This window comes from Belonocnema kinseyi, chromosome 4, assembly GCF_010883055.1.
Source record: "Belonocnema kinseyi isolate 2016_QV_RU_SX_M_011 chromosome 4, B_treatae_v1, whole genome shotgun sequence".
Taxonomy (NCBI): Eukaryota; Metazoa; Arthropoda; class Insecta; order Hymenoptera; family Cynipidae; genus Belonocnema; species Belonocnema kinseyi.
Window position 1 is genome coordinate 18,677,910 of NC_046660.1, and position 11,552 is coordinate 18,689,461.

The following is an 11,552-nucleotide window of genomic DNA, read 5'->3' on the forward strand; positions in this document are numbered from 1 at the left end:
AGTCAAAAATAGAACAGTAAAATTGTTGTGTATAAAAAATAATTTTCAAATGAAAAAACAAGTTTAAAAAAAATAATAATCAAACAATAAAATAAATTTGTAACAAATTAGTTCAACTTTCAAAGGAATAGTTGAATTTTCGACCAAAAAAAGATAATATTTTAACAAAATAGTTGAATTTTCAAAAAAATAATTAAAGTTTAAAACAAATTTTGATAATGAGAAATAGAATACTGATTTTGAACTGAGAATTTTCTAAACAGATTATAATTTTGAATTTAAATAGGGATTTTTTTGTGAATTATTACCTTCTAAACCAGAATTAAAATTATTTTCCAAAATTTCCGTTACATATCACATTCAAAAGATTTATTTTCCACAAAATAGTTAAATTTTCAACAAAGAAGTTGAATGATCGACCTGAAAATATGAATTTTTTATTTTAAAAAAGTTCATTTTCAATAAAGAAAGAGGATCTTCAACAAAATAATTGAATTTTCAAAACAAAACGAAAAAGAATTCTTAACTAAAAACAAATCAATGTTCAGTAAAAAATTAAATACTTAAATTTGTAGTTATGAATATTAATTTTCAAATAATCTTTCAACTAAAAAGTTGAACTTCTGACCAAACTAGATGACCTTATTTTAAAAAAATTGAAGTTTCAACAAAATAATTAAAGATCAAACCACATTCTAGATTTTTCAATCAAAAGTTTTTTATTAATATTATTATAATTTTTTTAAATCTTGAATTTAAACCATAATTTTGTATTATTAAAAAGTATGCCCACCTTCCATAGATACACTCTCAAATTAAAAATTTTAATATACACCAAAAATTTAAATTTTCTACAAAATTACTGTCCCCGTTTCCAAAATATTTGAAACAAAGTAATTCAACTTTCAACCGAGTTCTTGAATTTTTTACTAAAAATGTTAATTCTTAACAAAAAATGTAATAGTAATAAATTTCAAAACATGAAGTTTAAAAATTATGAAACTTCAAAATCTAATCATTTTTGTTTCAAAATGTCAATTTCCGGTTTAAAAAAATGTTATAACAAACTGGAAAAACTTAAATAACTATAAAAATATTTCATTTTTAAAAAATAATTTTCTAAAAGACAATTAAATTTCAAATAAATTACTTCATTTTCACCGAGAAAAAACAATAATCATTAAACAATACGATAATTAAAAAAAAATAGATATATCATAAAAAATTGAAAAGATCAAACAATTAAAAATGTAAGGCATTTAAAAATGAACAAATCAAAATCCTAATTAAACAACACTTTTTATCGGATGCTCCAGTCTCATAAAATGTTGATACAATTTTAGATTTAAAAAAATCGTAATTATACATGCATTTTCAAGGTTAATAAGCAACGAAATCAAAAGTTCAGACAATTTCTGATAAAGAAATTGCCGTCTGTAATGGAAAGCTGCGAATGAAAATGATAATAAATTCTTATCAGATATGTTATCATTCGTAAAAATGCTGGGATAAAAATATTTTTAAATGATAGACATTCAGCTTTCAAATATAAAATTATTTCTTTTTTAATAATTTATTTTAAAACTAATCGAGTTTAAGCGTTTTCGATTAAAAATTGTCCAACTGTTAACTTGCAATTTGAAAAAACTAAAACTTTAATTACGATTTAGTAAATTTTTTTCTAGCTTTCAATTTTGAAACATTAATTGTGAATAAAATTGAAGAAAATACTTAAAACCAGTAATAAATTTATTGATAATGCATTTATCCCCATTATCATAAAATGATCGAAGTAGGCTGTGTTATATAAATTGACTGTAGAGTAAATTAAATTATGACTAATGTTAAAATACACAATTGCAAAAGGAAATAATTTATCTCTAATTTAATCTTCGTAAACAAAGACAAGTCTATAAATCTTCTGAAAGTGTTTTAATACTGCGAAATGTAGTTCCTGGAAAAATCTCAGCAGCATTTTTAAATATTCTTCAAATAGAAACACAAGATTCTTGATTTTGGGTTCAAGAAATAAATCAATAAGTAAACTCTTGACAAAAAAATCCATGATTAAATTAGTATCTTTGAAGGAACATAAATATTTATTTAATCTAAAAACTATTTTCAATGCCACAGTTTAAAATTTCTCCAAATCGGGGGGAATAAGGTAATTTTTCACGAAAATCGGGGAATAAATTTTTTAAATCAAATTAATGTAGAGAATTTGCAACAAAAATAATAATTTTAAACCAAAAAAGATGATTTTTCAACCAAATAGTTTAATTTTATAACAAAAAGTTGCATTCACAACAAAATGATTGAAGTTCGAGCAAAAGAAAGCATTCTTTAAAAATAAAATAGTCGCATTTTTAACTATGAATTTTCAAACTACAAAAATGTATTTTTAACTAAAAATTTGTAAAAAATACTTTTCCAACCAAATAGTTGAATTTCCAAGACAAAGAGGTGAATTTTCTATTTTGAAAAGTTGAATTTTGAACTTTAAAATTTCAATAAAAAAATTCAGTTAAAAATATTAGTTTTTAGCAACAAAAAAAAAAACACTAATTTTCAATCAAGTAGTTACATTTTCAAATCTTGAGATGAATTTTTAACTAATAAAATAAATTTTTAAGAAAGTACTTTAATTTTCAACCAAGAAAATTAATTTTTAATCAAAAAACACGACTTTTCACGCGGAAAAGTGATTAATTTTCATCAAAAAATATAAATATAAATTTGTCAACCAATTAGTTAAAATTTTCAACCAGAGATGAGTCTTCCACTAATAAAATGAATTTTAGACATAGTAGTTGGATTTTCAAAAAAAAATCAACTAAAAGCGATTAAACTAGATAAACTTTCAACTTACAATATGAATGTTTTATCAAAAATGAAAACCAAAAATGAAATGATTAAATTTTCAGGAAAAAAAATCAATTTTCAGCAACAAAAAAAACGTGTTTCAAAAAAATAATTACATTTTTCAAAAAAAAAAAAAAAAAAAAAAAAATGGATTTTCAAATACAAAGATAAAACTTCCACGAAAACTAAAGTTTAAACAAACTAGGTGAATTTTTAACTAAAAAATTAATAATTTTTTAAACAAAAATAGAGCAGCGACTTTTTAAGCCAAAAATTTGATTTTTTTAAGAAAAAAGTTGAGTTTTCAAATCGAAAATGTGAATTTTTAATAAAAAACAATAATTTTTCAACAGAAAATAGAAGTCAATTTTTAAATTTAAAAAATCCATTTTCAGCAAAAAATAAATTATCAACCAAGTAGTTAAATTTTCATACAATTAATTCAATTTAAAAATAAAATCATGAATATTTAACAACGACAAAAGTATTATTTATGACCAACTAGTTCAACTTTCAACCAAATAGTTGAATTTTCAACCAAAAATATGAATTTTTCGAAAAAATTTGATGAATTCTCAATGCAAAATGTAATAATTGATATTTCAATACATTTTCTAAAAATAAAAAATTATTGAATTCATCCATAAAAGTCAACTTTTTAAACAAAGTTGAAATTTCTAGAAAAAAAAATGAATTTTCAACTTATCAAATGAATTTTTAAGATTTGTTGAAATTTTAACTAAAAGCTATAAATTTCCCACAAAAAATGAGAGTCAAAATTTATGTTAACATAATTAATTGTTAACAACAAACATTTCAACAAAATAGTAAAAATAAAAATATGAACGTTAAAATACAATGATGAATCTATAAAAAAATTAATGTTTAACAAAATAGTGGAATTTCCAAGTAACAAAAAATGAGTTTTCAACCCGAAAATATGAATTTCTGAGTAAAAATAATCAAGTTTAAACCAAAATAAAACAGTAAAATTTTAAGCACAAAAAATAATAATTTTTACCGAAAAAGGTCGAATTTTCAACCAAAAATGGAACAGCTTTTTTTTCTAAGCAAAAAACGTGAATTTTCTACAAAAAAGATGAGTTTTCAAACAAAAAACGTGAATTTTCAACGAATTAGTTTAATTTTTAACCAAAGATTCAAGTCTTAAACTCAAATTATGATGATTACAACAGAAATTAATTTTTGACAAGTAGTTCAACATTCAACCAAAAAGATTAATTTTCTAACAAAAAAGACGAAATTTTTAAACAAATAAGATAAACTCTAAACGAAGAAAAAAAAACAAGTTGATAAACAAAATATTTAATTATTAACCAATTTCTCCCCAAAAATGAGACAAAATTTCAGTTAACTTTACAAAAAAAAAAGATTCTGTAAATAAAATTAATTTTTTACAAAAAAGATCTCATTTTCAAAAAAAAATCATCACTTTCCAACCAAGAGTAGAACAATTAAAGTATTAGTTTAAAAAAAAAAAATTTCGAAGAAAAAATAAAGTTTCAATAAAATAGTTCAACTCTCAATCAAGTAGTTGACTTTTCAATAAAAAAAAGATAAGTTTTCAACAAAAAAAGTCATAATAATTTGGGAATATGTAATAAAATTAAAAATTATCGATTGAAATAAATTCACTATTTACTTACTTTCAATAAAAAGAATTTATAGAACAATCGAAAAATCGACACGAAGTTTCAAATAGCTTAGAGTTATGTCAAATAATTCTAGAAACCTACGTGCAGAATCTAAATTTGAAATTCAGGGCTCTAAATCTACTAGTTCAATTTCAACAATGAGCAAACACAAACAATCCACTGTAAAAATAGTCATTGACATAAATTCAGAATCTCAAGATCACACTTTCAATTCAATTTGCGCAATAAACAGTGCCGTAATAATTTGGGAAATTATTAGAAAACAAACAAAAAAGTATCGAATCAAGGAAAATCAATAAGTAGTTCCTCTGAATAAACAAATTTCTGAAACAATCGGAATCCTACTTTCATCCAGATTTGCGCAACAGCGTCGTAATAATTTGGGAAATTATTACAGGAGGGAAAGTTCACCACATTTCGAATCATACATTTACTTCTTTCACTTAAAATATAAAACTTCAGGCCTCCGAAAATAAGAAAAAAAACCGTAAAATATTCACCAGAACGATCGCGCGAGAGAAAAATAAAAAAATTTGACGATTCGCCAATGTTTACGAACATTTTTAGACACTTCTGGAAATAAATGTATAAGGAAACTCCCAGAACGGAAAATGGAGTAGGAAGATAGCTCTTGATGGCATTTTTGAGCAGGATATTAAAACACTGATTACTTTCTTTTCGGAGCTGATTTGCACTTTATTTTAATACTATGTTAAAGTTTACTCACCCTATTTTTTCGACACATTGTTGATTTTTTGACAAAAGCTCCCATAACTACGAAATTATCAATTTCCGAAACCACAGCTGTGCAAAGTAGCAAGCTGTCCGACCACCAACGAACGACCACAATCACAATGGCGATGAGTCCTTAACCAAGGGTTGCCAAGATGGAGCTTTGAGCACGTTGCCAAGATTGCTTCCTTAAATCAATGCGCATGCGTCGCACCAGCCGCCTCATTGGATGTTGATCGCGCGCTTATTTGAAAATGATTAACTATGCAAATCAATTTTCCACAATATTTCATAATCCTATGAATTTAGAAACAATAATTTATTTTTAAATTTTTAAATCGAATAATTAATTTACCTCTTACTCTGAAAGACTTGTTTGTGGTCTAAAAAAATCGATTTAAATACTTTTTAATTTTAAAAAAGCGCGCCATACACAACAAATGAGAATGCAGATGCGACATACTGCGCATTTGGTGTTTTAATTTTAAAAAGTAATTTTAAACCTTTTAAACTATATAAAAACCATTCTTCAACGAAAAAGATTCGTTCTCTACCGAAAAGAACCAATTTTTAACAAAATAAATAAATTCTCTACTAAAAAAAATAGACTGTCAACAAAAAATTGAAATAGTTTAATTTTTAGTTAAAAAATTAATTTGCAACCAAAAAAATTTGAATTTTCAATTAAATAGTTAAATTTCCAAGCAGAGCTGAACTTTCAATTAAAATTATGAATCTTCAAGAACAAAAAATGAATTTTTAAGAAAAAAGTGTAACTTGTAACACACTTTCAACCAAGTAGTATAATTTAAAAAAATTAATTTTCAATAAAAATTTTTTTTAACCAAGTAAAAAGAAATTTTCAAGAAACTAATCAAAATTTTAAGCAAAAAAATGATTTTTCAACCAAACAGATTAAGTTTCTACAAAAAAAAAAAAAAACAAATTTTGAACAATATTTCAACAATATTTTAAGAATTATATTTTTTACAATATTTCAATTTCTAGTTAAAATATTAATGTGCATTCAAAAAATTTTGAATTTACAATAAAATAGTTAAATTTTTAAGCAGAGCTGAACTTCAATTAAAATTATGAATCTTCAAGAACAAAAAATGAATTTTTAAGAAAAAAGTGTAACCTTCAACACCCTTTCAACCAAGTAGTATAAATAAAAAATAACAATTTTCAAAAAACATTTTTTTTAACCAAGTAAAAAGAAATTCACAACAAAATAATGAAAATTGTAAGCAAAAAGATGATTTTTTAGCAAAAAAGATTAAGTTTCTACAAAAAAAATTTTTGAACAATATTTCAAAAATATTTTAACAATTATATTTTTAACAATATTTCAATTTTTAGTTAAAAAATTAATTTGCAACCAAAAAAAATTTAATTTTTCAATAAAATAGTTCAATTCCCAAGCAGAGCTGAACTTTCAATTAAAATTATGAATCACCAAAAATAAAAAACGAATTTTTAAGAAAAAAATGTAACTTTGTACACACTTTCAAACAAGTAGTATAATTTAAACAAATTAATTTTCAATTAAAAAATTGTGTAACCAATTAAATAGAAATTTGCAACAAACTAATTAAAACTTTAAGCAAAAACATGATTTTTTAACAAAAAAAGATTAATTTTCAACCAAAAATTGAAATAGTTCAATTTTTCAGTTAAAAAATTAATTTGCAAACAAAAAAACTTGAATTTTCAATAAAATAGTTACATTTCCAGCCAAAGCTGAACTTTTAATTAAAATTATGAACCTTTAAAAACAAAAAATGAATTTTTAAGAAAAAGGTGTAACTTTTAACACCCTTTCAACCAAGTAGTATAATTTGAAAAAAATGAATTTTAAATAAAAAATTTGTTCAACCGAGTAAAAAGAAATCCTCAACAAAATAATCAAAATTTTAAGCAAAAAGATGATATTTAACCAATAAGATTAAGTTTCTAAAAAAAAAACATATATTTTGAACAATATAAATGAATTTTCAAATAAAATAGTTCAATTTTTTCTTAAAAAATGAATTTGCAACAAAAAACTTGAATTTTTAATAAAAATAGTTAAATTTCCAAGCAGAGCTGAACTTTCAATTAAAATTATGAATCTTCAACAACAAAAAATGATTTTTTAAGAAAAAAGTGTAACTTTCAAGACCCATTTAACCAAGTAGTGTAGTTAAATATAATTAATTTTCAATAAAAAATTGTTTAACCAAACAAAAATAAATTTTCAACAAAATAATCAAAATTGTAAATGAAAAGATGATTTTTTAACCACAAAGATTAAGTTTCTACAAGAAAAAAGATTTTTGAATAAAATACATGAATTATCAACTAAAAAAGATTAATTTTTAACCAAAAATTGAAATAGTTCAATTTTTAGTTAAAAAATTAATTTTCAAGAAAAAAATTGAATTTTCAATGCAATAGTTAAATTTCCAACCAGTGCTAAACCTTCAATTAAAATTATGAATATTGAAAAACAACAAATGAATTTTTAAGAAAAAAGTGTAAGTTTTAACACCTTTTGAAACAAGTAGTATAATTTGGAAAAAAATGAATTTTCAATCATCAAAATTTAACCATATAAAAACAAATTTTCAACAAAATAATCAAATTCTTAATGAAAAAAATGATTTTTGAACGAAAAAGAATCATTTTCTACTAACAAATTTTGAACAAAATACATGAATTTTTCACTAAAAAAAATTACTTTTCTACCAAAAATTGAAATAGTGGAATGTCTAGTTAAAAATTAATTTACATCCAAAAAAATTTTAATTTTCCATAAAATAGTTAAATTTCCAAGCAGAGCTGAACTTTAAATTAAAATTATAAATCTTGAAAAACAAAAAACGAATTTTTAAGAAAAAAGTGCAACTTTTAATACCCTTTCAAGCAAGTAATATAATTGTCAAACAAAAAATCCGCCCGCTTTGCGGGACGAATTCTCGTAGCGCGCCCAGGGCGCGCGACTGTCGGTTCTCACGCTTTGCGCTCGATGATATATTTATCTCGCGCTCCATGTTCGGTATTTGTATATTCCTTACATTTGTGCACAGATTTTTAAAACCAAAAGTCAAAACATCGACAACAGTAATTTGGTGATAGTGAATTCTTTTTTGTTAAAGCTCCTTCGGCTTTAACGAATAAATTCTCATCATGTATCTCGTGCTTCGCACTCGAATTTGCAAAAAAGCTGTTTAGATTTTTAAGACAGTTGTCGAGCCTGATTTTTCAATTAGATTTTCAATTTCTTATACATAAACAAATAAGACGAAAAAATTGCCATTTTATCTATTTGATGTTCACAGTGCTCGCCATGAAAAGTGTTGAAATCGCCTAAGTTTCATAAACTAATATTATCTAAAGATGTTCCAATATTATATATATTATTAAACAACATAATTTTTTATAAGCAAATTATTTGTTGAAAAAATTCTTTTTATGATTTTCCATAATTATACGTTTTTTCTAGTTATATTGCAAGACATTTTATGAACAAATGCAGTAATCAGGCATTTTTCGATAGAAAAATTCTTTTTTTTTCGATGTACATTTTTTTTAATTCGGAAATTTATGATATTTGCAGCAAAATTCATAATTTTTGTATTAATCTTATGATTTTTGAAATAAATTTAATAAACAAATGCATTATTCGGGCATTTGCCGACAGAAAAATTTGGTTTTTTCAATTCCAGTCTTTTCAGATGGGAACTTGATGGGAATTTCAGCAATATTTATAATAAGTTGATAAATCTTATTATTTCTTTAAACAAATTTGATGAACAAATGCATTAATCAGGCATTTGTCTACAGAAAAATTCGTATTTTTTCTATGTCAACGGTTTTAATTAGGGTATCGAAAAAAATCAATTTTCCATCGACAGATGCTCGAATAATGCATTTGTTTATTAAACTTGTTTTTAAACAAATATAAAATTTATCAACGAATTATGAATTTCGCTGAAATCATCATGAACTTCCTAATTAAAATGGCTGAAATCGAAAAAAAAACGAATTTTTCCGTCCAAAAATGCCCGAATTATCCATTTGTTTGTTAAATTTGTTTTTAAATCATAAAATGTGTCAACTCATCATGAATGTTGCCGAATTTATTATGAAGATCCCAATTAAAAGTCTGATATCGAAACAAAAAAGCATTGTTCCATCGATATATGCTTCAATAATGCATTTTTTAATTCAATTTGTTTTTAAAAAATCATAAAATTGATCAAAAAATTATGAATTTTGCTGAAATTATCATGAAGTTTCGAACTGAAAAGACTGCAATTGAAAAAACCGAATTTTTCTGTCGACAAACGCGTAAAAAATGCATTTTTTATTAAAATTGTTTAAAAAATCATAATATTAATCAACAAATTATGAATTTTGTTAAAATTATCATAAATTTCCGAATTAAAAAAAATGTGCAGAAAAAAACGAATATTTCTGTCTAAAAATGCCGGATTACTGCATTTGTACATTAAATTTATTTATAACATAAACAATTATAATCAGAAGATAATTTTTGTTATATAATATTGTTTCGATTACAATTTGTTGCAACATTATTTAAAGAAACGTGTATTTATGGGAAATCGTCGTAACAATTTTTTCAACAAATAATTTGTTGATAACAAATTTTTGTTTTATATTATCTGATATTGGTATATCTTTAACTAATGCTATTTTAAGCCATTTTTTCGCCATATTTGTTCATTCATAAAAAAATTGAAAACGTACTTCAAAAATCAATGTGCGGCACTCCTTTAGGTACGAAACCAATAACTTTTTTTAATTTAAAAAAAAAATTTTTTAATTTTTTTTTAAAATAATCTTGTAGGGCATTAAGAAAGAAACATTTTTCTTCTCTGGACTTTTTCATATCGTATATTATGTGGCTTAAAATTTTGATTTTGCTGTGTTTTTTGGAGTTTTGTAAATGGCATAACTAATGTAAATTTTGGTTTTATAGAAAAAAGTCATAAGGATAAATTGTTCGTCTGTTTGAATACTATGAATATCCGTACAGAAAATTTTTGAATTTTGAAAAAAAGTGGTCTCAAAAATTTTCAAAATACGTTCACTTCTTGAATTTGACATTTGACAAACCGCGGGTGGGGGTCAAAATTTTACACAAATCTAATACCTTCTCTCGATGAGAATGTAAAAAATGAATTTTCAACAATAAAAATTTTTTTCAAACAAATAAAAACAAATTTTCAACAAAATATGAAAATCTTCAACGAAAAGGATTAATTATCAACCAAAAAGAAAATATAATTTTCCATAAAAAATGTAGTTAAATATTCAGTAATATAAAACTACTATTACAAGTAAAAAAAATATTGTTATTTAATTTTATATCACAATAAAATAAAGTATACAAGCACGTTCTCGAAAAATTCCGACTTAAAAAAATGCCCTGACTTTTCTAGGTACATGAAAATTCCCTGACAATTCCAGATTTTCCAGGTTAGAAAAGCCTCTATACTTTTTTAAATACTATTTCCTAAAAATCTAAAATTAATTTGAAAAAAAGTAAAGTCCTTTTAATAATACGACAATTTGTGTTGCAGATTTATTAGTTAATAGTCAGCAACCCAAAAACATAGACGCATTAAATGTGACAATGTTTTGTAATTTGTAATATATAACATATGGAACTGCAATATAACAAATAATTACTTTTGTGCACGCCACAAAACGGAATGACAATAATATCGTTTCCACACTCTTAATGCGCCCTTTAAAATATTTACAATCACACTTTTTACAATAAATCTAATTTCACATCCGCATATTTACATTAGGGGCAACCTCTCTACACTGAATAATGTAGCCTATAGAGGATAATAAGTAATTAAACTACTAAAATATGCAAAATAATTAATTTAATGTAATTAATACTTTTAAAAACTGTAAGTTTATAAATTAAAATTAAAATTACTTACTTTTCTTCTAATTTTGCTCTTAAGGGCATGTGACACAGCTAAATGCCTATATTACCGACCACAGTTTTTCAGTTCACTGAATGTTTTTTTGAACCTAAGAACTTTTTTTGTAAATAAAATATCGAGCTGAAACTTTGGGAAATGTATTAGAGTACAATAAAGTACGTTTAGGTACTGCATTTTGGTAGGAATTTCACTGAAAATTATTTCATTATTTTTCTGAACCTCAACATTTTTTGAACGTTCGAACTTTTGTTATACATAAAATATCGATCCCAAACTTTGAGAAATGCAAGAGTCGAAAGAAAACTACGTT

The 11,552-nt window shown here is 23.6% G+C and overlaps 1 protein-coding gene across 1 annotated transcript in view; it reads right to left on the reverse strand.

The window, feature by feature from the left end:
• The window catches only part of LOC117170647, a 54,729-nt gene extending 49,325 nt beyond the window's left edge, over nt 1-5,404 (reverse strand). Inside the window, exon 1 of the mRNA XM_033357557.1 lies at nt 5,266-5,404. The gene's annotated coding sequence lies outside the window, so the exon portion shown is untranslated. The remainder of the gene's footprint in view (nt 1-5,265) is intronic.
• Nucleotides 5,405-11,552: the final 6,148 nt, after the last annotated feature.